The sequence below is a fragment of the Stenella coeruleoalba genome (assembly GCF_951394435.1).
Source record: "Stenella coeruleoalba genome assembly, chromosome: 16".
NCBI classification, from domain to species: domain Eukaryota; kingdom Metazoa; phylum Chordata; class Mammalia; order Artiodactyla; family Delphinidae; genus Stenella; species Stenella coeruleoalba.
Window position 1 is genome coordinate 41,345,462 of NC_137162.1, and position 13,751 is coordinate 41,359,212.

Sequence of the window (13,751 nt, forward strand, 5' to 3'; positions counted from 1 at the left end):
GCAAAATCCTATATACATATGCCAATTAAATGTTTTAAGAACTCTGACAGCCTGGTAAGAAATAATACCTTCCCATTTAATAAACAAACACAAAGGAAAGAAAAAGTGAAATACCTTAGGGTCACTCAGTGTAAAGAGATGGAATAAGGAACAAGATTTTATAGATTAGTTTTCTTTTTCTTTAGAAAATTCAACGAAAAACTAATGAGCGTTAAAAAAGGTATGGCTTTATTATCTTTATTTTTAGTGGGAGGATTATTTTCATTTTATCTTATTGAAAAAAAAAAGCCTACTTTGATTTGTTTTCTCTCTTGCTTTTCCAAACAACCCAATTCTCATTTTCTAGTGCCAATTTTCATTTTTCAGCCAATTAGTATTTTGCTCTCGGGACCCAAAGTTTCCTTGCACTTCTGTTTATCTATTTCATAATACTTCCAGGGCAATTCCTGGGATAGTTATTTGATGAAGAGGCAACAGAGGGGAGAGAAATGAATAAAGCTAAAGAGAATTAGAGGCATCTTTTTCATTAGTATAATCTGGATCTCTTTGTAAGCATCATATATTCACATCCAGAGTAGAAGCAAATTTTAATTTCTTTTACTTTTTGAAATGATCGTGTCCTCTCTATAATTAATTTGGAAACAACAATCAACAAATTATTTCCTTAACTCAATAGGAGAAACAAATCTTGCGCCTATCTTTTTGGAGGACTTATCTCCCAAAGTACAGTTTAATTCTACAAACCATAAATTATAACAACAAAACACAAATGCATTCACATACATCCATACAAGCACACAGATATCAAACAAATATAACATCCCAATCCTGAAAATAAACAGTATATTTGAGCAAAATGGAGATTTGTTTTAGCCTGGAGAGATGAATCGAAGTCATATCCAAATCCAAGTTTGAGGATACTCCATTCTGTTTTCCCACTTCCCTTTAATTATCTTAAGACTTTCTTCTGAAGGTAGGTATCTTATCTTATGATCTTTATAAGATATGCCTAGATTTTTAAAAGTGGACAGAAGAAAACTCAGGATATACTCTTACCATACATATGGGACAAAATGTATATATATATGTATATACATATACGTACGTATATATACACACAAATACACACACATAAGACAGACCACTCCTACTATGTGAGAAGAAGGATATAACCAAATTTCAAATAATGTTTTCAACAGGAAGATGTTTGAGAAAGAAACATGGCCAAAGAAGCAAATGAGTACTAGTTAAAGATTTTCCTAACTCTTCTTTAAGAGGTTTATCAGTCAGTCTGAACTTACTGGTGCAAAGGAAGAAATAACCCCCTTCCCCATCACTGCCTTCAAACATGATCATTGGGCTATCTTTTCCCCACTCCTTGACAGTAACTTCAGCTAATCTCCAGCTACGTAATAGTTTTCAAAAGATTTTTAAACAAAATTTTAACTTAAACAAATTTAACTTGGGTAAATGTATTTTCAGGTTTTAAAACGTCTGGTTGAATGTACATTAAAACTGCACTCTCATAACCAAATCAAAACATTCTCCCTCCTCACTATGGCCCCTGTAGCTCAGAACTGATATGCAACAGGAAGAGATGTGGTCTATTCTGCCACTGTTCCTTGCTTATCCAGCGCTTTTTCTTTTGTTGTTTCCTTAGGATCGTAGCAAGAATAACAGGAAGATTATAGCAGAAAGAATGAAAAGAGCAGAGAGCTTTTTAAGTAATATGACCTTTGCTTTCTTGAGAGACAGACTCTAAAATTCCAGTTTTGTCAGAGCACATTTGTTAAGTTCTTTGGATCTCAGTGCCTACCTATTCTCTAACCTGGACAATCTGTTCTCCAGCTGACTTCTTGCAACTGCCTGCCACTGGATTCAAGCTGAGGATACAAGCTTCTTACATCTATAGCATCTACTTGACCTACACGATATTTGCTCATCCAAAATGCGCTAGTGCAATCTGACAGCTTTTATCTTTCCTGACTCTGCCATCACAAACTATCTCAACAGCCTTCAGAATTTTGAAAGCAAGAATCAGGTACCAAGACTTATCTGGCTATGTTTGGTTTCATCCTCAAACTCTTGAGGACACATATCAAACTTTCCTAAAACCATCTCATCATGTATGGTTCCATTGCTACGTTCTACAATTCAACAGGAGAGTGATACCTCATTCTCTCCTTGAAGTCACTCTAATTTCTCTGAACTCTCTTCTTACCTGGCCATAGGATGGAAGTTTAGTTCTCCCTCCAAAGGATGAAATGATTAAAAGCACTCTCATTAGGGCAGACAACTTACTTTCTACATGATTCCTCTTTGAATAGCTGGTCCTCTCTTTACATAAGAGCATAGTTGAGGTAGGTGAACATTTAGGAATCACAGAATTCATCTGGGGATTTTTCTATTAAATCCTACAAAGACTTGTCCACTTTTAAAAATCTAGGCGTATCCATCATTTATATGGAATTAAAAATTCTGAGACATGAGAAAACATTCTGCATATCTCCTATGAAAATTATAAATTATAGACAGAAAAAACTGATCAATTATAAAAGGAGTCAATATCAATCTTCAGATGACACTAAACTGGGAGTGATAGACAATATTATAAATAGGTATAAAAATTCAACGTAATCTCAGTTTAAAACAAGGGTCTAAACAAACTTGAGGAAGTTTAACAGTGGAATGGGAATGACTCAAAGAAGACTAGGGACAACGGAATATACGTGTTATTAAGTTACAAGTACAATTGGGGTCAACAGTTTGAAATAGCTGCTAAAAAAACAAACTCTCCTATTATGAGGTTCTATTAATATAAGCAAAAAAAACAGTGAGAACAAACAGTCTTGTTATATTTTATAGTTGCCTCCAATCTGGTGAAGTATTTTTATGAGGTACTGCTATCTATTACATTACAAAAAGAGTTTGCTGATCTCTGCACTAGTGAATTTTCTTGTATGTACACTGAAAGATATTTCCATACATCTGTGACTAATAACTATATTTACAGGCAACTGTTTTGAAGGTTTAAGGTAAGGAGAATGAGGTCAATTTGGAAGCAGTGGGGGAAAAATGCTAATGCTGGGCTTTGAATTTTATGGATGCAATAGTTGTTCTTTATTTTTCAAGTAAATATACTTTTAAAATACCATGCTTTTTAGCTGTTTTGTTTAAACTATCTTCATCCTCTTTGTCCAGTGAATAGCCATTAAGATTTCACTCAGGTTGATTCTAGATTCTACATAAAATTAATAACTTTACAGTGTGTCTCAAAAAGAAGTAGAATTTACTTTTAGATGCAAATGCTAGTTTTGATACTGTAAAAATATTCTGCCTATAGTAATCATTTTACTTTTTATGGGTAATTGGACATCGGGAAAAGATTTAGTATATGAACCACAAATAGACTTGTTCTTAGATTATCTAAAAAAATGTTTTCCACCCTGCACCATAAAACCTGACCTGTTTTTAAAGTCTTGGTTGTCTCAAAGATGAGATGTAATTATAGTAAAGGGCAATTTGACTGGGGAGAAAAAAACTGGTTTTTTTTTAAAGAATGGATGCTGGCAATTGAATGTCTACTGTTTATTCAAAGGTTATAGATCAGCAGCCAGATGTGGCAGAAAGTTGGCTGATTATTCTTCATTTACAACAAAAACGATGCTGTAGTTCATGAACGGAGGTTTGTTATACCAGTAATAAGTAAAAGGAAGATGAATGCCTTTGCATTTTTTCCACATGCAAATAAGGTATTTGCAGGTGGCTTTTAGACAGGAGGTAAAATATCATTAAAAAACTGGGTCAAGTTTTTCTGTGCTTAAAAATTAACAGCCAGGAAAACCTTAAAGTTTATTATGCTATTTCCCAAGTAAATTGAATACCAAGTCACTTAACCTTTTATACTTCAGTTGCTATGAAAATTCTTCCCCTTTTGATTTGATCAATAATTAGGAAATTCTAGGTGATTCTAGATATATTTCTTTAGCATCTATCTCTCTAATGTGATGTCAAATTGCATCTACCTTCTTTAATTTAGAGAATCAAATTCTTAAAATGGCATTAAGCTTTTAATTTGAAATACCCTTCTTGAGCCATACTTTTCCCCCCATATTCCCTTTATATAGGTTATCCATTTTTTAAAACTCCCATGTTTATAAATATTTATAAACACTGATTATCATTTTGGCCCATGCTTTTGTTTATTAATCTATTCAATAAACAAAAAATCACATTATGAAAAATAAAGACCTAGTCATAACATTGTTCTACACCAGGAAAGAATAGTTAAGGGAAGTTTATGTTGAAAAAAAACCACACACACACATACAGGGATGACCAGCATCACAAGACCATTACCAAATACCCAGCTGTGACATCTACACTCCTTGTGGCCTTAGACATATCTCACCCTTGTTTTTTAACCTCTCTTTCATTACTTGTAAAAAGAATTTGCTAGTAAGAGGTATTCTAGCTCTAACAACTCTGACTGTAAAATTAAACATGTAACTCATGAAATGTGTTTCAATTTTATCTGAAACATTTTGAAATAATTAATCATTTAACAATACACAACTGTCTAATCATATTCTGATACAGTGTTGTATTCTCAATCTCTTTTCACTTCCCTGTTTTCCCCAAGACTCACGGAGGCGGGCAAAGAATATCAATGTGTAGTAATTCAAATTTTCTCATTCATGAATCACTTCAGCAGGGCAAAGGACATTAAAGCTATTTTCATTGCATTGCTTCTTTCACTATACCCCAATTAACAGTAAATTCAACTAAATCACGACAATACCAGCACTGCAATTTTTAAGAAACTAAAGACATAAGACTACTATCAAACTCAATGTGTCCTTTATCTACAATGAGAATGGTCATGAGTCAGCTCCTCTGACCCTCTGGCCAGCCTTCTACAGTCACAGATTCTCAACCTTCTAATTGAGTTCTATCTTGATATGTGAGAAACAGCTGTGGATGAGCCATTGGAGCACGGTTTAAAAATTCCTGGCATTGCAATTCACGATTCAGCAAGTTATTAACCCACAGAAATCTGTCCACAAAATTCAGTGAGGTAAACTAAGTAAAAAAAGACCTGTATCAATAAACACTTGCTAAATTGAAATTTGTAATTTTAGCATTCCATGTCTTCACAAATTTGAGAATCCTTATCTACTCAACACATATTTATTGAGTTTGCAGGATATGTTCTATAATGGAAAGATAAAAAATAATAAGCAACAGTGACTGACAGGGAAACCTAGAGACACAGAAGCAAGAGTAGATTTATTGATTAAAGAAATAAGCTTGAGGTAGAAGGAGATTAAAGCTTAAATGAGAGCATAGAGGGGGTTCAAGAGAGAGAAACATGTATTTCCCTCCATCTACTTTCAACATCAAGGGAATTAATAGCATATTCAATGATGAATATATTAATCTATCATGGAAAATTTATTAAAATGATGACCTCTCAGGTCCTAGCAATAGCTATAATAAAAACAAGTAAAGAGGGGTTGCCCTGAAAAGTGGTATTAAATTTTCCTGCATGTTCGTCTGTCTCACTGCTATATCAGACTTCATGGCCATGTACTTAGGTAAATTCTTCTTCTAGCAGAAATTTCTGAGGTGTGGTATCTGGTGGACTGTGGAAATCAAGGGGTCGGGTAAGGAAGAAAACCAGGTTCTTTGATCTTAAGATTTGACTACATTGGACTTGGGATCTTTGAAATCTTGGGTGAAAATAATGCATTCAACACTACAGAAAGTCTTGGTTATACAATAGGTAGAAGCTACAACTCACTTTTGAAGGTATGATATTCTTTTTAAAAAGTACTTTAAAGATCATTTGTTTATGGAAAGGAATAGTAAAAACCCAATTCTGGGACAGGGAATTTCGTCATAATTATGGATATAGTCGCCTGCCTTCAGAATGAAGTTGCATCTCTGCAGATTGTTTTATTTTAGAAAAACAGAATGTTTTTTGTTCTTTAACTAAAGTGTTGGAGGCCTAAACAATAATGAAAAACACACACCTAGTCTCTGTCCTCAGAGAGTTTAAATGTCTAGTAAGAGACTTGGACATTAAGCAAAGAATTGCACAATTAAGTATTTAACTGTTCCTGTGGTAAATACCAAGAAGAGAAAGCCCAGTTTATTAGTTTTTGTCTTTGCTCTTGTTTTTTTTTTTCCACCAAATTTGTAGTAGCGAAATACTATTCCCAAGTTTTATCCTGCACCAGGTTGCCTGTTATCAGCTCATCTCTTCCAACTTCTAAAGTATTCTTGAACTGTAAGGGAGAAACGTGGCAACTACATTTCCTAGGATCTCAAGGCAACAGTTCCAGGAGAGATTATGCTAATGAGGAGCTCTAACTGAGATGCCTGAGGCATAGATAAGAGGGTTAAGGCATTTTTCTAGTAATCTCCTGTTGGGTTTGACAGGTACCTGAAATCATTGGTAGCAACTTCCCTACAATTCTTGCATTTCTGGTTTCATGAAAATAACAGAATTTTTTTTCTTTCTTCACCCACACAGACCTTCCAATCATTAGTTAAGATTCCAAATCCCTATATTAAACACCTTTTTTTACTTGAAATATATGCTGTGGGATATTTTTCTGATATAATTTTGCCTGCCTGATACATACTCCTAGCTCTAAATGACTTCATACTCATCACCTGAAGTACCTTGGGAAATAGGATTTTTTCCGGATTTGATGGTGGAAAACATAGGGAACTATAATTTAATGAACATCTATGTGCCAGGATACTTATATACACTATTCACATAACCACACAGATGCATCAACAACACAGCTCGGCCCGTGAGCCGTGGCCGCTGAGCCTGCGCGTCCGGAGCCTGTGCTCCGCAACGGGAGAGGCCGCACAGTGAGAGGCCCGCATACCGCAAAAAAGAAAGAAAGAAAGAAAGAGTCTTCTTACCTGGATTAAATGAGGAGGCTTGATTTGTTTTTCTCTGATTCTTCTTAGGCCCTATATTTCCATAAATAAGCTAGGGCATAAAGCATTCGGTATAATGATACAAATGTCAGTTTTCAGCTCTTTTCTAGCTATATTTTTCTTCCAGAGAAGTTGCCTGTTACTAAGGACTTGACTGTAATAAGCGTAGGGCGGGCACGCAGCCGTGAGCACGAGACCTCTAGCACGCTTCCCTTAGCGCGAAATTGTTATCGCGAGACTATTAGAGGTCCTGCTCCACCAATAGTCGGTCACGCAGGGGTCCTCCGGGCAGAGAATACCGTGAACGACGGATCTCCGCCTTCTTCCGGGACCCTCCAGGCCCTACGGACTGAGGCTGCCCAGGGAGCTGGGGGTCCAAGGACGGGCTGAGAGCTGTGTCCTGCAGAGTTCCAGAGCCCTCGCCAGGACTGCCCACTGGCGGGGAAAGGCCTTGAAGCAGGGCCAAACCTCTCCCCCATCCCCGCCTCCGGTCCTAATGGCGGTGGCAGTCTCCATGGGCCACATTCCGTGGGACCTGGCCTCTGTTTAAGAGGCCTGGGGATCCTGAGGTCTGGCTGGGTCCTAGCGCCTGGCTGCCTCAGTGATGATGCTGGGCAGGGTCTGGAGACCTGGCCCTGAGTACACCTCCAGCTGAGATCTGCTACTTCAACCAGACTTGGGTACTGGTGGGAGGACTCAGACTGGGTGATGGTCCAATGCTCCCGGGCAGTGTAACCAGCTCGCGCAGGGACCCCCCCTCCTCTTAGCCAGAGCCTGGACCTTGGAGGGTGAAAGTTGAGCTTTGGGACCTTGCCCTTTCTTGTCAGAACAGAGAATAACATTCGTTTTGGTGGAGGTTTACAGGAACATCATGACCTGACCTCAAGAATAGAGGAGGATCTGACACCAAGAAGTTTGCAACAATTAACCACGCCCCTCCTTTACCTTTCCTATAAAAGGGCTTTGTTGAAAGCTTTTGGGGAGTTTGCGGCTTTTAAGGCATGAGCCAACTGTCTCCTCCCATGGCTCTGTGATAAACCTTTCTCTGCTCCAAACTGCAGCATTTTGGTATCGTTGGGCCTCACTGTGCTTCAGGTACACAGACTTGCACTTGGTAACATGACTATTAACTACATGTCAGTACTTCAAAATCCAGTTTGTAAACTGATATTGAGCTACATCCTTTTATATCCAGATATACACTGAACTATTTCCTGTTGTATTTCTAGGCCAATATTTACAAAAACATTATTTTCCTCTAAACCTTTTTCCTTTGTCAACTTTCAAGATCCTACAAAAGATACCACTGTTTATTCAGTTATTTATATTTAATTGTTTTAAACCATATTTGACTTTTTTCTCTTCTTTATTCACCATTTCCTGTTATCTCAGCTTTGAGATTCTTCCCATTAACGTTTTATAAAGCTGTTACTGAGGTAATCATTGGACAGTTATATGCCATTTGAATAAATCAGAAACATGACAGCTTATAAAGGGTCAAGTGGTAGTAATAGTCTACAATATGGATTTAATATAAATATTATTTCTTAGCATTACACATAGAGATAATATCACTCAAAGTCTTCTAGTCTTGAACTCTTGGTTAGTTAGATTTCATCAAATCATAGAAGAATAGTCAATAAATATTCCACATAAATTTCTGAATGATTTTTAATTTGAAAAATAAACACTATAAGGACAAAACCACTATTATTCATGAACGACCTGATATGGAAAGATATATCCTTAAATTAAAACTTTGAGAAAGTACATTATTCAATTTCTCTCTACAGATATCCCATATATAGTAACTAATTATATTTGAGTATAAAATCTTTCTCCTTAAGAAAATTAGATTTTATTCAGTTTTGTAATGTTAGAGTATCTCCTCTCTAATATACAAAATTTCTCTGACCTTCAAAGAATACTGTCTTCTACTGTTCATGATAATTGGGCCACATGGAAAACATGCATAATTAAAATATATCATTTATTATTTCTCCTTTTAAGAGTGGCATCTGCCTCCTCAACCTAAACTCAAACTATGGACTGAAACAGGTAATAAAGTGTTTTGAAACATTATTGTGAGTTAATTATCTCTTCTATCCTCTAAGTCAGTTATGAGATGTGACATGCCCAGAGGAAGGTAATCAGAGGAGGGAAGAGAAGAAGCCAGGTTCTGGAGTGTCCATTAAAAGACTTAGATGTTTAATCACTTTATTACTTTCTCAAGCAAGTTGTAGGGTTGCCAATATCATAGAATTATATACATGCCAGTAATCAAACATTCAATTATTATTTTTATTTATTTATTTTTTTGCGGTACGCGGGCCTCTCACTGTTGTGGCCTCTCCCGTTGCGGAGCACAGGCTCTGGACGCGCAGGCTCAGCGGCCATGGCTCACGGGCCCAGCCGCCCTGCGGCATGTGGGATCTTCCCGGACCGGGACACAAACCCGTGTCCCCTGCATCGGCAGGTGGACTCTCAATCACTGCGCCACCAGGGAAGCCCAAACATTCAATTTTTAAATTGGTGGGTAGGGGCAGATAAATTTTAGAGCAGATTAATAAAATCACCTCTAGCCCCTCCTAGTGTCCATAATTCGGAAGAACCTAATGGAAAAAAGTTTTAAGGTTCTTATGTTAAACAATAATCAAAATCTTAGGAAATCTCTTATATTAAAAAAAATTAAAAATTAACAAAAAAATTTTTAACAAGAGAGGAAGTTTTAACCACAGAATTTTTTTGTTAAAACTGTGTTACAACAATATTGTCTCTGCATGCTGACTGTAATCCTCTTTTATCTTCAAAGGCAAACAGGGATAGTGACAATCTTTTCATGCACTCTTTTTTCTCTGAAAGGCTAGCAGATGTCTTATAGGAAGCACTCATACTATCAGTTAACCAAACCCAATTTCTATTCCTCTTTAACTGATCAGTGAATGGATGCTTAGTTTCTCTGGAACAATGTGAAATTCTTGTGTCTAGAGTGATAAAGAGTCTTACTGCATTGTTGCTGTTGACTGATAACAACTTTCAAGCCCTCCCCTCCCCCTTTCCCCTTGGCCTCACATCTTGGTGAGTGATGAGAAAACCCCTCTGTTGACTATGATAGGGAGGCTCAAGTCATGCAAACCCAGCCCATCATGGGGGAGAGGGGTAGGCAGAGGGAGTAACTTGAACCCATCCCTTAACTACATTAAATACCAGAACCATTATTTTTCACCAACTGTTATGAACCAACTGTTATGTTTCACTTCTCATTGAACCTGAGCCCTTTTTTTCATTGAAAAAATCCTTTTGCTGCTTACTGTGTAATACTATATGAGTAATAAATTTATTTCAGATCCATTGTGTCCTTTGAGTCATTCATTTTGATACCAATAAATTCCTAGGCATAGTGAGGAGGTTTTTCCTTCTGACCTTTCAGTGCCTTAGTTTACTCAATGACATACTTATAGTAACACATATTTCTTTAGGTTATTGTGAGGAATAAATGACTTAATATATGTAAAGATCTTAGAACTGAGACTGACATGTAGTCAACGTTTCATGAGGATTGTTCCTGGAAACAAGGAGTGAGGGACAGGATTGAAATAAGGGAAAGAAATATAATAAAAAAATTATTTCTATGAGAGAATAATCCTTTTGTAAGTGGTTATAGAATTCCAGTATTAGAGAGATTTCATGCAAAACCATTTCTAATCTGTTGATGAAGAAACTTAAGTGCTATAATGACACACAAAAAGTTTAGAAGCTAATTTAGGATTAAGTCCCTATTTCAGTGGTCTCTTCACCCAGACTTGAATAAAGTATTAGTATTATCCTTGACTAAAATCTGAAATATTTTTTATTTATGGCAAATCTTACTATTAATGTTTTGGGGCATTTTATGACATTTCCTTGGCCACTTGGTTTAGCTATCTCCATTTACCTCTTTATTTTACATGTATATTATAAGCCTGCATTGAAATCTTTCAAAACAAAAACATTGAAGAGTTGTTCCTTTTCCATAGATGGCTTGGGAAATAAAGGTAGAATAATACAGTCTAATCTCAATATTGAGGGAGACACCTATTGAACTAAAATAGAGGAATAAAATGGGGTATGAGGCAGCCTAATAAGACACTAATGATTCCACACTGAACTGTTTGGGAATTGTGATTTCATGAGTAGTTTCATGCATTCATTTGTTTAATAATTTTTTACTAAACACTTGGATATGCCCAGCTCTGCTGTTCATCAAAACATGATGCTTGAATCCTGGTTGTGGCAGAAGAGAAAGAAAGCATTGAGCAAGACATAGTAGGTATAATAGACAAAATGTCCTAATGTATTTAATGTGGGAGATGAGAGAATGGGAGGTGTCATACATGACTTTCATCTTTCTGGCTCGAGGAACTAGATGGTGGTGGCATTAATGATATACCAAAACTTAGATTCTTAGAAGTCAAGGAAAAAAATAGCCTCAAATCAATCTGTTTCACAGATGAGAAAAAATTGGATCAAAAAGATTAAGTGATTTGCCCAAAGGTGCCCAGGTAGTAATTTCAGGACCAGAACAAGGACTGGTGCTTCTGGTATCAAATCCTGTACTAAAGCCACTAGAGCAAGCTTCTCCTGGGTCACCGAGTCATCTATATGAAAGTAGCTTAATTTTTCATATGATCACCAAGCTTGTTAAATCAAACCAACCCTTCAAGATATTCTCCTTTCAAGGGCAGGGTTGAGCACATAACAGGTTCTCAGGATAGGCTGCTGATGAACAGACAAAGATTTAAAGGCAGGCAAGAAGGAAGAACATTCCAAGACTGAATGATATAATGAACCAAATATTATCCACAGGTATTTCTTCTGGAAATAAATCATTTATTAACAAAAACACAAAACAAAACATAAACACCTCTCAAGCTACAAATGACAGATAACTGAAATTCTGACAAACTTTATAAAATAGATTACAGAACAGTTAATACTGATTTTTATAGTGTCCCCAGTACTTCATCAGTGAAATAAATTATTTAAAAGTGTAAAAATGAATTTAATTTTCTTTTTCAGGTAAGCCCAACCTCTTTACATGGAGGACAGTATAAAATTAATCTTAGACTAGTATGTTTTCACAACTTTAAATAATTTTTAGAATGTTTTAAATATATAGTATTTACATTTTGGATTGGAATACTTACAGCAAGGAACACAATGTTTTACCATATTTTGTTTTTCAAATATTTGGTGTAAATGTTATTTAGTTTCATCATGTAGATTTAAGCTGTATTTCAGCAATTAAGTTAGCTTGGAACCATTGATTCTATTTATTTAATATTTCAATAACCATTAATGCCAATGATTATTGTACTGTATGGAAGTTGCAAAAAATAAATTATTGCAATATGCACCATTTCTTTTAATTGGAACCTAAACTTCATCTAAAGATGTGACCAGCTATCTAAATTTACTTCCTAAATCCATCATTATTTTATTTTATATATTTAGACAACTTAATATCATTAAACCCTAATATCTTTATCTTTACAATTCTGAGAAGAATTCCTACCTGCATGATCCTTACATACATTACAGAGAATACATGTAAAGCACCTAGTGAGGTGTTTGGCACATAGTAAATACTCAATAAGTCTTAATTCACTTGCATTCCATTTTACTGGACCTATAGAGATATTAAAACATCATAGCAATTACACAGTATTTTTTCCTGAAATGTATTTTATTTATACATACGTAGATAAGCAAATGTAAATCAATTAGCAGAAACAAAAACCACGGTAATTAATTACCGTTTCTGCATTGCTTCAAAGAAGAAGAGACTACTAATAAACAACTGGTGTCTGTGAAATTTGTGTGCATAGATGCAAGTAAAGATGATTATTATTGTCAGGGACTATCATGGGAATTATTTCAAAAGTGGTAATGAACTTTCATTGATCCATCTGTGTGTACACTGTCAACAAGTTCTCTCAAGGCCACATCTTAACACAGTGATATACACAAAGTGATAAAATTTTTAGGGCACTTCCAAGGTCTGTGCTAAATGCTTTAACGCTTTCAATCATAATGTATTATATGTTCTTTACATAATACTATGAGGAAGCTATTGTCCCTACTTAGACAATGAAGTGCTTAAGGAATTGATCCAAGATGAGTAGCAGAATGATTTCATAAGTAGGCAGTCTGACTCCACGGTACATACACAATACACCGTATTGGACTGTGTCCCTAGTTCTTTTGTCTTGTATTCTGAAACCAGTGGATGGTCTAAGGGATCAAGAGGGAAATTTTTCTTCCTTCTTGTGGTAGACTCCAATGTTTTTCGACAATTCAGGTTCTTTTCAAGGTCATCTCTACTTATCATCTGGTCTGTGGCCATCTATGAATGAACAAGCCTACAGGTGCACAGTGGTGCCGAACCTGTGATCTTGGTTCCGTCATCACTCTTCTCTCCCATCTTCAGTCTATCATAAAATCCGACATATTAATATATGTTAAATTTGCATACTTCTTTCTACCCTCGCACCGTCATTAATTTATTTCAGACACTATTTCTCTTGCCCTAGTTTCTGTAATAGACTCTGACATTTTCCCTTGCCTCTAGCCTAACTCATTTAATCTGTTCTCCTTAGTGCTCTCTGAGCCTTCAAATCCGCAAATAGGGTCATGCTAGCCCCTGCTAAACCCTTTGCCTGGTTACTTTCATGGTAAGGTGGGGCCCTTCATGATTCAATTCTAACTTATTACTCTATTCTTATCTTCACAGTTTATGCACTCAAATA

The 13,751-nt window shown here is 36.0% G+C and overlaps 1 protein-coding gene across 5 annotated transcripts in view; it reads right to left on the minus strand.

Moving 5' to 3' along the window:
* Positions 1 to 13,751, minus strand: part of PCDH15 (protocadherin related 15) — a 1,372,333-nt gene that overhangs the window by 514,544 nt on the left and 844,038 nt on the right. For 4 of the 5 annotated variants that reach the window (XM_079899577.1, XM_079899579.1, XM_079899576.1 and 1 more), the window contains exon 1: positions 6,946 to 7,144. The exons of the other annotated variant lie outside the window; for it this stretch is intronic. The gene's annotated coding sequence lies outside the window, so the exon portion shown is untranslated. Of the gene's footprint in view, positions 1 to 6,945; positions 7,145 to 13,751 lie in introns of those variants that run through there. 5 annotated transcript variants of the gene reach the window in all.